We start from the raw sequence: 16,412 nt of genomic DNA, 5'->3' as shown, positions 1-16,412 counted from the left end.
TGTGTTAGCTTAAGACTAGACTTACATAGAGTATCGAGCTTTACTATTCCACAAACTTGGTGCGCTACTTAATTAATCATGAAAAATATACTTTCTCTTACGGATTACCCCCGCATTGCACTTATTTTTTTTGAAAGTTTATTGGTTTCATAACTCGCACATATATTCGCGAGTTGACTGATGACTCGTCAAAAGATTCACTATTCTTATGGGATCAGGTTGAACGCCTCAACACTACTCTTATGGATTGGGTCGTACGACCTCAGAAGTGTTATAAACTATCTCTATTGGTTGGGCCTTACGACCTCAGTATTAATATGAGATGCATCTATGGATTGGGTCATACGACCTCGGCGGTATTATGGGAGAGGGTCGTACGACCGCAGCGGGATATTCTACAATCACTCTTATGGGATCGGGTCGTCGAGGGTCGTACGGCCGCAGCGGGATATTCTACAATCACTCTTATGGGATTGGGTCGTTCGCCTCGACAGAATCCTGCATAATATTTCGATGAATTGGTGCATATATGTGTATCCTGACTCAGATATTTGACATTTATACCTGACATTGGTCATATATATTCCATTCGAGGTAGCATTCGATATTTGAGGATTTTATATTTACTCTTCTATTGAGAATCGTGCTATACACATATATCTATTTTGTTTCTTTTATTTGCTATGCTTCACACCTGTCTAGTTGTATTGTACTTTGATTATTGGACACTAGTAAGTGCAGATGTCGGACCCTCGCCTCTATTTTTCTGAGGTTAGACTAGATACTTACTGGTATGCATTGAGATTTACATACTAATACTACATTTCTGCATTAATTATGTAGGTACTGAGACATGTACATTTGGTGGTCATATCGACGTGTAGGTGCAGCTGCTGAGGAGACATTATGGTGATCCGCTCTCTATGGTTCGATCTGCAGCACACGTAGTCTCCTTCCTATTCATTTGCTGTACTCTAGCAATTCTATATACCAGACAGTTGTTGTAGTATTGTATATTTTAGAATATGCCCAGGCACTTGTGACACTTGGTTTGGAAATTTGGACCACTGTTCATGGTTGTATTCTTGTTATGACATTCGGATTTATATTTTGGTCATGTTCAAACATTGGAGATAATGTTATTATTTTTCTATAAAAATGGAGCGATTTCGCTTATTTATTTCATTATTTGTTTCAAAATATGTTATTAATTATCTATCGGTGTGTTGATTTAGTATTGGTTGGCCTAACGACAGCGTTGAGCACTATCATGGCGTATGATAGGGATTGGGTCGTGATAGCTTTGTATCATAACACTAGGATCATTTAAGTCCATGAGAAATCCTAGTAGAGTCTTGTGGTCAGTACGGAGACATCTGTACTTATCTTCGAGAGGGTGTAGGATTGTTAGGAGAACTTCTCTTTCTTGATTCCTCATTTTGCGATTTAATTTTAGCGGGAAGCATATATCTTCAGTTCTTTCCTAATCATTTGTGTGCGGTGTCAAGCACGCAATATCAGTCGGCCACCGACAAGTCATGGTGATGCTACAAACATGGTGCGGGATATGTTTCATTCATACTACAATTGTTGCCTCATGGAAGGGTGTTTGATCATTTCAGCCTAGTGTTGGTGTTTCCCACGAGTTCAATGCCATACACAGTGTATTGTAATGCTCCACGGATGGGTCTTGACACGGTGTTGGTGCAGAATAGTATAGTGTTCACTTATGTATCAATATAGAGAATGGTTCAAGAGGAGAATTATTTGGTTCATGATTGGGAGTTGGTACTTATTCAAGCGCAGGGGACGCATTTGGGCTATGGATGTCCGGTCTTTGGCAGAAGAAGTTATGAGATTTGATATTTTCGAACTAGGTAGTGTTTTTGCTTGTGTTGTCACTACTGGAAAATTCACCTATGGCTACGCAGGAAAAACCGTTCCAATAGGTAAGACAACCGTTGCCATAGATGTACTGCTACAGTTCAGCGCCCGTTCCACAAGCTGTCGTGGCTATAAAGTTTATGGAACGGTTTTTGGAACGGTTCCGATAACCGTTGCTATAGAATAGTCTATCGTTACGGTTTTTCCTCTTCCTATTGGAACGATTATTCTTATTAACTGCAACGGTTAATAACCGTTACCATAAAGTTAAATGCAACGGTCATAAACGGTTACTACATTTATCAAAATCGTTACAGGTATAATAGAAATGGCAACGATTTCTTTAAGATATTGCAACGGTTGAACTACCTATTGCAACGGTTTGCAGATTATTTTGGAACGGTTTGCAGATCCTATGGCAACGATTGTTAGATTATTTTGGAACGGTTTGCAGGTCCTATGGCAATGGTTGATCTACCTATTGCAACGGTTTTTATACTATTTTGGAACGGTTTTCGGATCCAATGGCAATGGTTTTGTTAGCTGTAACAATTTAATTGAATTAAAAATAGTGCCTCCTGTTGTAAATAAAGATTTTACATATATATACAATAAACTATAAAACACTAAAATTTATATAAATACAAAATGAAACTTTTGATAATCCAAATTCTCCGACAAGTTAATAATAAATCCATAGATAGTGATGAAACCAATAACATACATTTGATATTTCAACATCAAAAGTTTTAAAATGTTTTGATAACAAACATTCCTAGAAACCGCCACATCTACAACAATCAACAATTCAAAATTCAAGTAAGGTCTAGATCTTCATCACTCCCTCCGTCTTCCATCTCTTCATCTACTCCACCTACAAAAGAGTATAAAGTGAGATTTGCAAAATAGATTAAAGAAAACATTTGCTATTTAACTCTAACAAGACATGGAAAGCAAAAATACTTCAAAAACAATATTCCCCTATTCTTATATGCCTTTTTCTGATTTTACACTTCCCTTGGTATCTCATATAATGGTATTAGATGCATAAACAACAGGTCCAAGCAGCTGATACACTGCTTAAGTTGGTGTCAGAGTTGAAGCAAACAACTATATTTTCAGGATTTGCATCTCTAAATGATCATGCTGAGCAGAGAACAGAAGAATTTACTGAACAGGCTGAGAAAACAAAATGCATGTTATCTAGAATTGGAGAGGAAGCAGTTGGTTGCCTTAAGGAGCTTGAGTCACATTATTATTCTTCTGCAGAAAGAACCAGTAGTCTGTATTCTTACAGCCAAGAAACAATGCCATGAAAATGGTTCTACCACCATTTATTCTTTCCCTTTGATCTATCCTTTCTCTATTTCCGCTCTTGCTCTATCGGCTGGGGATAATGTAGCAAGAACTTCAGCTGTTGGCCTAAGTATATTTGTCTTCCTTGAAGGTGTACTTACCATGAGGTTATTTAATCAATTATGAGAAATCCAGTTTGTTTCCAACTTACTATTACTCCAGAGCCTTTTACACACGAGATTGGATTATGCGGCACCTACGACGCATTAATATATTTGTAAGCACGTGATTTTTGCCCTATACGAAATACTCCTATAAAACCCCAAGAAAATAGATTTTTTCTTAATTATTTGCCATTTGTAGGAACTTTTGTAGATTTTTATTAATGGATCACATTTTGTGCATGTTTAAGTTTTATTTAAATCGTGAAAACTACCAAAAAATATCACTCATGGCATTTAGGATTTATTTTTAAATTTTTAAAATTAATCATAATCATTTGCTTTATAAAATTTTGTAAATCACAAAAAATAGCTCATTTTTACATTTTTTTTTATTTTTTAATTTTTTGTTTATTGATTTTCCACTTTTAATATAGATTTAAGTAGGTTTAGAATTTTTATAATTAGCTAATTAGTTTAATTTCACATTTTTTAGATAATCTATGTTTTAATTTTAGGATTTTAATTAAAGAAGAAGAAAAAGAAAAAAAAAGGAAAATGAATGAAAGAGGGAAATAATATGAATTGGGCTAATTCTTGTACCCAACACAGGCCCAAATCCCAGCTTAAAAACTATCCAAAATCGTCCAAACCACACAGGCCCAAAAACCGACCCGACCCGCCTAGCCCAAGACCCCCCTCCACATTAAAATAACCTAGCAGCTCCTAGACCTGGACACACATCAGAGGACCTTCACTTTGGAGAGAAACAAAAAAGCAACAAGCGCCGCTTCCTCCTCTTTTTCAACTCTTCTCTGATCTTCAATACATAGAGAAAGGGGGATCCCATTTTTCCAAACGAGCCAGCCGTCCCACTTCTCTCTACTCTTCATCACACAAGAATAAAGAAGAAACTTTTCTCTTTGACAAAGAAAAACCAAATCGCCTGCTCTTCTCTCATCTTCATACATACACGCGTTCCAAAACATGAATTAGCAGATGAAAACGGATTTTCAAAAAAAATCAAAAGGGGAATCTTAAATCTGAAAATTTAAAAAAAAAATGCATAAGAAATAGCTGAGAAGACTTCTGAAACGAAAACTTTTTTGGAAATCCAAAGTGAAATAAATATTTCAAAGGAAGAGGAATGGGTTGAATTGTGCTTGCTGCTGTTGCAAAGTTGCTGAGTTCCGATTTCCTGACTTCCGGCATTTGGTTTGGTTCGTCAAAGTTTATTTGCAGCTGTTGAGGTATTTACCTTGATTTTAGAATGTACTTACTGTTTTGACACTACTATACTATAAAGTTTTTTTTGAATTTGCTCACTTGCTGAGTATGAGATATCTTGGTTTAATAGATGTGATCCAATAGCAGCTCTCTTTACTTTAAATTAATGAAAAATGTTGATTGTTTAATGTTGTATCTGTTCCAATTTCATGGATCCAATGTCGTTAACCATTCCATGGCTTAAGAGATCTATTTGTTTGATATTATGTGTGCATAAGCTAATTGTTACTCCATACTAGACTTTTAAGTTGCTTAGTTTGTTCAATTACATTCACATGTTTAGGCTGTTAATTCGGTCCCTGTTTTCAGCTATAAACACTGTGTTGGTTATCTAATCATGCTGAGTTTTATTATTTTTATTTTTTTGGTTTGAGGTTTGGACTGGTATTTTCATTTGACTTTGGCGACTTGTCATTTGTCTTCTCGCATATCTTTGAATTCTGATAAATGTTGAAGAACAAACGGTAAATTGTCCCCGAGCAACCAGTTTAAGCACCACTTTTAGGTGCCAAACGTTTGCGTCAGAAGCTTCTACTTTAAGCACCACTAATATCCTTGGCAAAAATTGATCTTTAGTTCTTTTAGTTGAACAGTGTACTACCTTCTTTGGTTGTTTTTTTTTTTTTTTTTTCAATTTGTGGTGATTTTAGTCAAATGATGATTGTCTTCTCGTAACTGAGTTTCGTATGGGTATTTCAAGTATTTGGTATTCCAATTATATTCTGATGTTCAACTCTTCACATTTGAATAGAATATTGGAGTATCTCCTTTAGTCACGTTTCAATTTGTGGTAAATGTAAATTCTTCGAGGGAATAAGAAGCCTTTGTAGATAAAATTTGGTAGGAATATTTCAAGTATTTGGTTAAGTAATTAATTTTGCTGTACTTTAGAATCGAGGCGTGCCGCGCCAAATAAAATCACAAATGCGTGGCCCTCTTTAATTATTTCCTTTAAAATATTTAGAACTCGGGTTGTGCCATTTAGCAAATTTTCATGGTCCTCGCAAAGTTAAAAACGCGTTAGTTGCTTTAGGCGCGTTATTTAATAATACTACCTTCCTAAATTCGGGTGCACATTTATGTGACCCAAATCCAAATCTCAACGAAGTCGAAATGTGTCAAAAACCGCGGGTGCATTTATGTGACGTGGTTCGAGACGCGTTTTCACGACGTTGCAATTCTCTTTAAAAATAAATAATAAAAGCAGTTTAAATTTAAAAAGCACATAAGTTAAAACATGTATTAAAATCATATTTTTAGCCAATTATAATAATTTAAGCGACCGTGCTAGAACCACGGGATCCGGGGGTGCCTAACACCTTCCCTCGGGTCAACAGAATTCCTTATTCAGAATTTCTGGTTCGCAGACTCCAATTGGGAAGTCGAAATTTTCCTCGATTTGGAATTCAAGTTAAACCGGTGACTTGGGACACCAAAAGCCAATCCTATCCCAAGTGGCGACTCTGAAAATCAAATAAATAATCCCATTTCGAATAATGTCACTTTAAATGGAAAAAACTCCCTTATACATTATCCTCCGGGGTAGGTGTGAAAAAAAAAGGAGGTGTGACAATATTCATACAATTGGATTATGCGGCAACTAGTAGTTAATAGGTGTCGAACTAATGCCATTCAAAACCCAAAATAGCTAAAACTGGAGAGCATATAACGGAAAGAGCAAAACCATGAACTAATTCCATTCATGGTTTTGTTCCTAGCCTTAATTATTGTGAAAGAAGTAATGAAATCTAAATCAACAAAGATAATAGGGAATGACAGTACTCTTTCGAACTCTTGCGCACTGATAAAGAGAGAGAGCGAGAGAGCGCACAGTGAGAAGCAACATAAAAAAGAGGAGAAGAAGAGGAAAGAGAAGACGTGTAACATTTGCTACGGACTAACCTTGGTTGTTACTGCCAGCGGATGGACGATTGATTGGTTGAATAGCACCTTATTGTGCAGAAGCAGCTTCGCCAGGTGCACGAGCACTGAATATTAGCATGTCAGGATCAAGTCTTAAATCAGGGTTGAGACGTTGAAGTCGTGTAACGACGTTCATCGTAATATCTTGTTCCATAGCATCCTTTTGTGCATTGAGCTCTTCCAGCAATTTTTCCTTTTGTGTATTGAGCTTTTCCAACAATTTTTGTTGCATTCTCTCTTCCATTTCCTCCATTTTTTGTTCCATTCTCTCATCAGTAGCATTTACAGAGGATCCAAAATCTCCTTTTTTCTTTTTTAGGACAGTTTTGTTGACTCCTCGTCCATACAATCTTGCCCGACCTGGGTGCTCAGGTCCCATGACTGATGCAAACGCGTCAACTGAATCAATACCATCTCCACTTTCTTGAGTGGATTGTATTCTCTCCATTTCAGCCAACAAACCAAGTGCAAGAGAATAGAGTATAAGTAAATAAAACTAAGTCGATAATTAAGAACAAATAAATAATCATGATAATCTTTAAACTAGAAATTTCTTACAATTTTACTCATTGTTCTCTCATAAGAGTTTTGTATACTCGACCATGTTTTCTTTTTCTTGCAGCCACAAAGATATCTTTACTTGATAGAGTATCCGAAGTATCAGCCATTTCCTTCTTTATTTTTCCTAGTAACATGAAAACTGGTATAATAATGTTTTCATTCAAAGTTAGCAAGTTCATACTTAAAGAAAAATAATAGAATAAAATCAAACCTCGATGATTTGAGCAAAACTTGTTTTGCCAGTAGTGTGTGGATGCTTCAACTTTTTTTGATTCTCGATATTGGTTTCAGAAATTTTCTGCAAATAAACAAGCAAACATTATTCATACTTAACTTGCACAATTGAAGCATGCTTACTCAATGTGAAATAGTCTGTTATTCTAAACTCCTATAATTAGTCTGATGATCTGAACCACATGGCATCTGATACTCTATTCTTCTTATTGTCTTGCCTTCCTAAATAATGTTTCATATGTGAGCCTGTACATTATCTCTTTGGCTTTCTGTGCTCTATCATGCCTTTAAACAAAGTTCATGCTTATCTTTCCTCGGATATAACTCTTGTTTTCCTTCCTCTAGTAATTTGAAAAATTTCCTTGCTTCTTCATATTGTCTTTCCAGCTCCTTCTCCATCCCCTGCCTGACCCTCTATATTTCTAAATGTATCATGAAGCATTCCTTTCCTTTTATACCTATTTAAGGTCTCCTATTCTTACTCTTTTAATATGCACGTGATTTGTTTTTTCAAAGTCATGAATAGATGGTGCTATTGTTGTTGGTTCATTGTTTCTAATAAGTTTTCTATTGCTGTATATAATTAATTTCCCAGATCAAATAAAGGTGAATAGCTTTTTTTTTTTGGTTAGACCGAAGTTGGGGATAGAAAGAAAAATTGGTGTTATTACCTGAATATATCCTGGAATTATCTAATTAGTTAGAACAAATATTCATCAAAGGATCAAACAAAAGTGTCACTAATTTACCTTTCTAGAGAAACTGGAAAAGGTTGAGAACTCTGAACAGCATTTTGGATTATAGGATATCATTCAAGATGTTGCTATCCTCAGAAGCTAAGTAATAAGGCACCATGTCTCATAGGAAGATAACATAAGCGAAATAAAGATATTACTTTGAGTAGACCTCCATCCAAAAACGGCCTCTGTTTCTTTGCAAACAACCTAAACTCTATGTTATATTTATTCACAACATAGGAACTTCTTTGACAAGAGTTGGACCATAACGCAACATAAAGAGCAAAAGTGTGTTGGAGACTTTCCAGAAACTACTTTAACGTGCAACATTATGATCATTAAGCTTTTAAGTCAAACTAACAACCACACAATTGCTATTTGCTAAAGACAAAAAAAAGTGGTAATTTGATTCTGTTGCTTCTATGATGAATTATTTGTTTAAGCTTAAGCTAGAGTTACCGTTCAAATTCAATTACAGCCTCGTTGTAGCTAGTGCTATCATCTGACTAGTGCAATGCTTAGAAGAATTTGACAAGAGATGGTACCCTTGATTTTTTCTCATTCCATTATATGGTGCCAAAGATGCATAACTGAACTTAACTATACAAAAGCTTATGCTTTTTCCTTTCTTTATAAGTTGCTAAAGCTAATCTTTTTTAATTACAAAAGAATGAACAGGACCAACAACACTAATCAACAAATCACAAGTAGCAACAATAATATAAATACATGGACTAAAGAAGACTAAAAACTTACAAGAATTGACAAGTTTTCAACAAAATCTCTCGATACTGCACAAAAAATGAAAATAAACACAACTCAGATTAAACTGAAAACTTAAAAAATCCAAAAGTAACAATAACAAGTACAACAATATACCATCAGAGTTGAGTTTTTGAGCCTAAAAGAAAGCAGAAAAATAGGAGTCAACACTGAAATAGCATGCAAGAGAGGATAGAAATCCTCATACATCGTCGAAATCTCCTCATCAAAGCATAAATATGAAACAAAATCTAAAAGGGTATTGGATAATCAGAAAGATTAGCCAGGGAGGGGAGATCCACCGAAGCAACAAAAGCAATGAGCAAAAACTAAGGCACTTCAAAAACAAAATCACAGCAACATTCTCGTCCATTTAGATGACAAATAAAATCTGCAACAGCTGACTTACGATTTAAACAACCCAAAAATTTAAACAAAAAAAAAAAAATTAAAAAAACTGCTAAAAAATAAGCCTTCAACAACCACACGAGTTATGATATCAAAAGGAGAGAGTAACCTGTTTACCGATTTTCAGATTTGGAGAAATTAGCACGCCGCTTCTGTTATTGAGCCTGGAGTCCGAAATTAAGCCTTCCAATTAACGATTTTCAGATTTGGAGAAAGTGTTGATGGATGCTTGGATCGAATCCGAACCTGGAGAAGATGAGTCTGATGATGGAATCGCCTCTCTCCTCGTTAATTCCGGTAAAATTAAAATTAGGGATTTAGTATTCTATTAGATATAAAAGTTAAAAAATAAAAACTGAAAATAAGATTGTGGGCCCCTTTAATTTTAGCAGGCATAGAATATTTCGCTGAAAAATAAGGAGGGAATTAATGACCGTAACAATAGGTATAACCGTTACAATAAAGGGGTTTATTGCTACGGTTATAAAAAACGTTCCATAGATACCTCTATAGGAACGATTTTAAGACTATTGCTACAGTTCGGTTAATAAGTGTCCCGGTAGTTCCAATATTTTTTTGTAACGGTTCAAACCGTAACAATACACCATCTATAGCAACGGTTACTGATCCGTAGCGATAAAAAGCGTTGCCATAGCTCCAATTTCTAGTAGTGTGTTATACAATAATCCTTGTTGAGCGCACTAAGGGCCGTCAGTATGGTAGACATCCTTTGCTTGTCCTTGGGGATACATTGTTGCGATGTGGTGCTCAAGAAGAGCTTATTAGGAATGACGGTGTGTTGCGACTTCAGGGTCAAATCGATGATTCTTGTGTTGATGGTTCGAGGGAGATGACCCTAGAGGAGGCTTAGAGTTGATGGAATTCTATTTGTTCGGGTGTTATGGTGATGAATTGTGATATGAGGCAATATTATTGGTGGCTAATAATGAAAAGGACATTGTTGGATATGTCTCGTGGTGGTTGAATTGTTAGCAGGTCAAGAATGAGTAGCAGAGATCGAGTAGTTTGCTTAAGAAGATGACCAGATCGGTGTGGAAATGGGAGCATATAATTATGGATTTTGTGGTGGGGTAGCCACATGCTTTAAGAAACCTTAGTGTGATTTAGATCATGGTGGACAAATGACTTAGTCTGTTTGTTTAATTTGAGATGGTGGATTCTATACTTAAAAAGTTCGAATGTGACGAAAATATTTGTTTGGAATGTAGAGGGAATGTGAATGCATCATTATTATTTTGGGATACAATATAGCTTCGAGTTTTTAACGTATTGTTGGACCTTCAGTTGATGTTGAGGGAATGAACAGATCCTTACAGCTAGTGGACGGGCGTGGACTCATGAGGATTAACAGATTGCATAGTAGTTATACTCATGGTGATGTCGTTGGAGGATGTTGATATGAGGTTACACAGGTGGTCTATCTTCTGTGAGAAGGATAAGGGTTACATGATTTCTTATAGGATTCCTTTGAAGAGTTCTATCTTTTATGCAATGGGACGTATTTACTACGATGTGGCTCTGGATCGCTTGGGGAAGATGGCACAACTGTTATGAGGTTTTGCATTTGGGGCTGATAATTCGGGATGTGTTATGATTAGTGCAACATGAACTTATGATAAATTCAATTGAGTAACAAGGCGAGGTCATGGTAATAAAGGAAGAAAAGTCATTGTGAATTCTTGGGTTATGTGATTGTGGCTTAAAGCCAAGCGGGGGAGCATACCATGGATGATTGGGTCACATGGTCATGTGTTTTTTTGTAGTTTCTGGGTTTCGGTACGTCAATGGATAGGTTACGGCTTGAGAAAGAGGGCATTAGGTGTAACTCGAGCAAGGAATTTGATAGATATGTGTTACATTTGCCTCATCGAATTGTAGAGGTTATATGATGAATCAGATTTGATATTTCTTTGTGGAAGTGATGTGAAAGGGGAAGGAATTGTTTGATTGCTTCTTTTAGATTATCTATGTCTTAACAGAGCTAGTCATTTGGCTTCTTTGGTTATTTACTCGGGACTAGCGTAGAGTGGGCGACTCTCAAAAATGGTTCTAGTGGGCCGGTGCCTAAGGATTTTCGGGTTGGTTGTGTGACTAAGGGTTGAGAATTTCTGCGGATTGTGAAAAAGACTTGGATTATTTCTATATCATTATCGGGTCTGTGATATAGTTTTTGAGATATGTAAGAAACAGCTTCGAATTTGCTAAAGGTCTCTTCGGAACGGGTGTATCAGTTGCTAAAATATGGCTTATTGGTATTGAGACGATGTGCTCCTGTGATTTGGGATCACTCGGGATGAGCACTGATAGAGATCCATTGTGTGCTGGTAAAGAGAGGTGTTATCTTGGAGGCATGTCAAGAGAATCTTAAGAAGTGGGGTCAATTTAGCTGTTGCTTGAATCAACACGGTAAGGGAAATGATTTGTTCCTTCGATATGATAAGGCTATACAGGTGTTTCGTGCCAATTGTTGTGGGCTTGGCAGTCTCCGTGATTTGGTTGATTTAGAGGATTCAATTATGATGACTTGATTTTTTGCAAATGGGTCCCAAAGAGTTATGGCGGATTAGACCACGACTTGAGATTGGGTTTTCTACGGATTTGGGAAGTTGGTTGCGTGTCGGATTAGACCACGACTTGAGATTAGACCACGACTTGAGATCCATCTTGCTCATGCCATCATCTATCTCATGCATTAATCTTTTATGTTATGTGGGTAGTGAGGCGACTTGATTAATCACACGCAGGTGGTGGTCCTATGTAGGACTTGTGGTGATATATGAGCAAGATGGATCTCGAGATGATGATTTTTTTATAGCACCTTCGTCATGCTTGGCTTTTTTATAGCGCATTATGTTATCCATATCCCAAGGTTATGTTTATGAACTTAACATGCTTGTTGTTGATCTACGTGTATCTAGTAAATATGAGCATTTTGGCTTGATGGGTATTCTCATACAGAGTATTATGTGTCGGGTAGTACGCCTCCATGAGTATGATGATCAGATCGGGTTGCACACAACAATGGTATCATGTTTGGATCAGGTTACACGCTACAACGGTATCATATGTTAATCGAGTTGCATGCTGTAACAAAGAGATGTTGGGTATGATTTCTTGTACTTATCATGCATGTTTTGTTTCTCCTCTGTGAGTTAGATTCATAGCATTTGTTTGGTTTTTTTATTTGTTACGCGAACTGGATAGTTCTAGTACTTGGGTTTCCTTTCCTTATTGGTCAAATTCAAGTTGTGGCTTGTTGGCACATGTGTAAGACCTCGTAATAGTTTCACCTAAAACCCAAGGTTACGTGGTGTCGAGGTAGGCTAATGTATTTGAACAGTACAGTAGGGAGTTGAAGAAAAATTGCTGCAGAACAGGACGTTTCTACGGTCCATTATGCGACCACAGAACTAATCTGCGGACTATAGATCCGCCACAGAGTGAAGTAGAGAAATGAGCCAGTTTTAGAGGTTGTTTTGTTGTCGGCTATGCGGTCGCATAGCATCTCGCGGGCCGCACAACTGTCGCAGATCCAGCATGAAAAATTTTAAAAGGAGGTTCTGCGGTCCATTATGCGACCGCAAAATTGGTCTGCGGACAACAGACTTGTAACACACCTGCACATAAATTCCTAGCTCTGAAGGGCCATTATGCAGTCCATTTTGCGGACCACAGAAGTGTTATGCAGTCGTATATGCAACCGCAGATCTGCATCGGGGCTTCATTTTTCTGATTAAATAACCCGACCCCATTTCATTTTATCTAGCCATAGGGGTCATTTTTGAGGGGTTATTTGATATTTTAGAGAGAGGAGAGAGTTATTCTAGAGAGAGAAAGGGGAGGATTCAAGAATTTCACTTCTCAACTTGGATCAAGCCTTGAAATTTCATCAAGCGAAACTTGCTAGGGTTTCTAAAAGGTAAGAATTTCTTCCCCCAATTCTCCAATTTCAAATTTTGGGTTGTTTATGGTTTATGAGAGTAGACATATCACATGCATGAGATTATAGGGAGTGTGGGAAAGGTGTTGGACAATCTTGGGTGGTTTTGTTGTTGAATTGGTGAAGGAAAGGTTGGGTTGTCATTGTAGCAGCTCTTGCCATACTAATTCCTCTAATCGTGCTTGTAAATTCCCCCCTCTTCTATACATTGGCATTGTTAGGAGTGTCGGGATGTTATTGTTACACCACGAAAGCTCTTTCGAGGTATGAAGGCTAAACCCTTCTTTTAGTATCGGAATTCACGTATTCTTACAAAAATCCATCATGTGTAGTTTGGACTTGAAACACCATTGAGGTGGGATATTCAAGCTAGTAAATTGATTCCCAAGTTGCATAATGTGTCAAACCTTTGTGTGTTAATGATTCTCTATTTTGATTTAATTATGTTATATCCCTTTTTGGGAAGAAAGTTTTGTACAAAATCAGTGTGGTCAAATTCATATGTCTCATATAATTAAATCTTATGAACTTATACTTGTTAAGGTCAAAGGTTCCAAAGGGTTTGATTTGAAAAGAAATGTTTTGTACAAACTATTATCGTGATTACACCTCCACCCGCACACATTGGGGTGAGGCAGTAGAGCCGCTTTGTGTAGAGATTGTGGAATTGTGATTACACCTCTACCCACACATATTGGGGTGAGGCGGCAGGGCCGCTTTGTGTAGAGATTATGGCATTGTGATTGCACCTCCACCCACACACATTAGGGTGAGGCGGCCGGGCAGCATTATGTAGAGATTGTTGCATTGTGATTACACCTCTACCCGCTCACATTGGGGTGAGGCGGAAGGGCCGCTTTGTGTAGAGATTGTGGTATTGTGATAACACCTCCACCCACACATTGGGATGAGGCGGTAGGGCCTCTTTGTGTAGAGATTGTGGTACTATGGTAGAAGTTGTTATACAAGATCCCCAACTTGAAATTCATAAATTTTATTGATAGCTTCAAATGAACTTGCTATGGGTTTTAACGGCTATTTAGGTTCTTTCATGTCTTCTATAATTCGTCATATTCATGTTGTACTTCCAATCTTTGAAGGGGGTGTTTGGTTTTCATACTAGTACTATTCCATATGTATTAACATCCCTTTTGGCAGGGGCGCTATATCTTTAACGGATGCAGGTGGTTCCACAATAGGGGGCATTGATCAGTGACAACAGTACACCCTCTCCTCAGCTGACTTGGTGAGCCCCACTTCATCCGGTGTCTTGTATCTCCCGTCCTCTATGTTTAGTGTTTTGAGGTACAGCCGGAGCCTTGTTGCCGGCACCATCATGCTACTCTTTTATATCTATTAGGCTCCGTAATAGCGTGGGTGGAACCTATGTTTTGGGAATTCAAGTTAGAAATGTTGTATTTGTATCATATGTTTCCCTACTAGACCATGAATATGTAATGTAATATTTTGGAAAATCTTGAATGAAGTTCTAACGGTAATGAAATTTGGATTTTTCATGTAACCTTCTCATTGTCTAAATTAATGAAATAGATCATATCTTTATTCATGGGTAAGTTCGGGTAGAAAGTATCGAACATTCTTGCTCGGCCGGATTATCGCGGTTGAGCGCCGGTCAAGCTCCCCGAGGTCAGGGCGTGAAGCATGGATCGCATCGTATGAGATTTTGATGGTGCTTGTCGGTTAAGCAGCTTGTACAGGGTGTGACGAGGTTATCTGACCTAGAATCAACACAATCATATTTGTATAATGTATGTTTGGAGAAAGAATCTCTCTAATAAACTTAGAATTTAGTAATAGTTCTTGTCAAGTGAGAGAACTCCACGACTTATTGATTTGACGGGTGATTATGAGTTTCTGTACATCTCTTTCATCATTGAAGTATTGCAAGGGTTGGAACGGGATTTTTACAAGTCATGAAGTTCATTATCGTTATCGGGTTCGATAATGAGCAACTATTGTGGTTGAAATATATTACTACGGCCATATGAGTTATGCGGTACAGCGTGCGGTTACAACTTGGGTGTATAATTATGCTTTGGTACAGCCTGTTGAGATTGATAGTGTATGTGTGTGTGTTTTTATATATATATATATATATATATATATATATATATATATATATATATATATATATATATATATATATATATATAAAAGAATCGAATCTTGAGGGAGCTCCGTAAGTTATAATTTGGTTCTAAGCATTTCCATCTTAGGTTAAAGGAAAATATTTCAGTCAGGATTGTGTCGGTGGGATCATATGGATTGAGGTGACATGAGATCACCCATGAATATGTGTATTATGAGTTATTTAGTGATTTTTGGCAACATAGGAACGATTATTTGCATGTTCGAGGATGAAAGTATGTTTAAGTGAGGGAGAATTTAACGACGCGACAAGTCATTTTGAGCTTTAGTTTGTCGTGGTGGTTTAAGACCTTGAGTAGCTTCACATTATGCATTATGTTTTGCGTATGTGGCTGGTTTCGATTTTAGAGAGATTAGGAGTTGATTTGGGAGAGTAATTTTCAATTCAAAAGCTTTGAGTTGGAAGAGTTGACCAATGTTTGACTTTTGAGTAAACGGCATCATAATTGGGATTTGAAGGTTCCTATTGGTTCATGTATTAGGGTTGAGTATTGGGTGGTCCGAGAGCGATTTGGCGTTTATTAATGGAAGTTTGCATTTAGAAGATTTTTTAATTAGCAATGTTTGACTTGTAGTACACTTTGGTGTTATCGGACTCCGGGTGGTGTTTCCGGACCTCGGATAGGTCATTTAGTTGATTAGAACATGTGTGTGACTTTTGGTCGCAAAATAGCTAAGTGTGATTCGGACACGTTCGAAGAAATTTGAAGGTTTGAAAGTTAAAAGAAAGATTTTGATCGTTGATTCTTGTTTTTGATTGTATTTGTGGCATTTCGAGCCTTTGGATAAGTTATGGTAAGTTGTTGGTACGATGGGACAGGGTCCCGAGGGCCTTGGCTATGTTTCGAGATGGTTTCAGGACATTTCCCTTTGATTTGCAGTTGTTGGTGTCAGTGGTATGCATCGTGATCGCAGAGCAGTTCTCACGATCACAAAGTGTTGTGTGGATCTGGAGAAGAATTATTCTTCATGATCACGTAAGGGAATCGTGATCGCGATTGGTGGTCTGGTTATGCTCCGCATTTGCAT

General features: G+C 37.2%; 1 long non-coding RNA gene across 1 annotated transcript; it reads left to right on the top strand.

Annotated features, from left to right (window-relative positions):
- The first annotated feature begins 4,081 nt into the window (after positions 1-4,081).
- On the top strand, positions 4,082-14,736 carry LOC109213714. Its single transcript, XR_002066056.1, has 2 exons — positions 4,082-4,591; positions 14,373-14,736. It is a non-coding gene; the product is annotated as an uncharacterized LOC109213714 (long non-coding RNA).
- The last annotated feature ends 1,676 nt before the right edge of the window (positions 14,737-16,412 follow it).

Source organism: Nicotiana attenuata, unplaced genomic scaffold (genome assembly GCF_001879085.1).
Source record: "Nicotiana attenuata strain UT unplaced genomic scaffold, NIATTr2, whole genome shotgun sequence".
NCBI classification, from domain to species: Eukaryota; Viridiplantae; Streptophyta; class Magnoliopsida; order Solanales; family Solanaceae; genus Nicotiana; species Nicotiana attenuata.
This window is presented reverse-complemented; position numbering and strand designations above follow the sequence as displayed.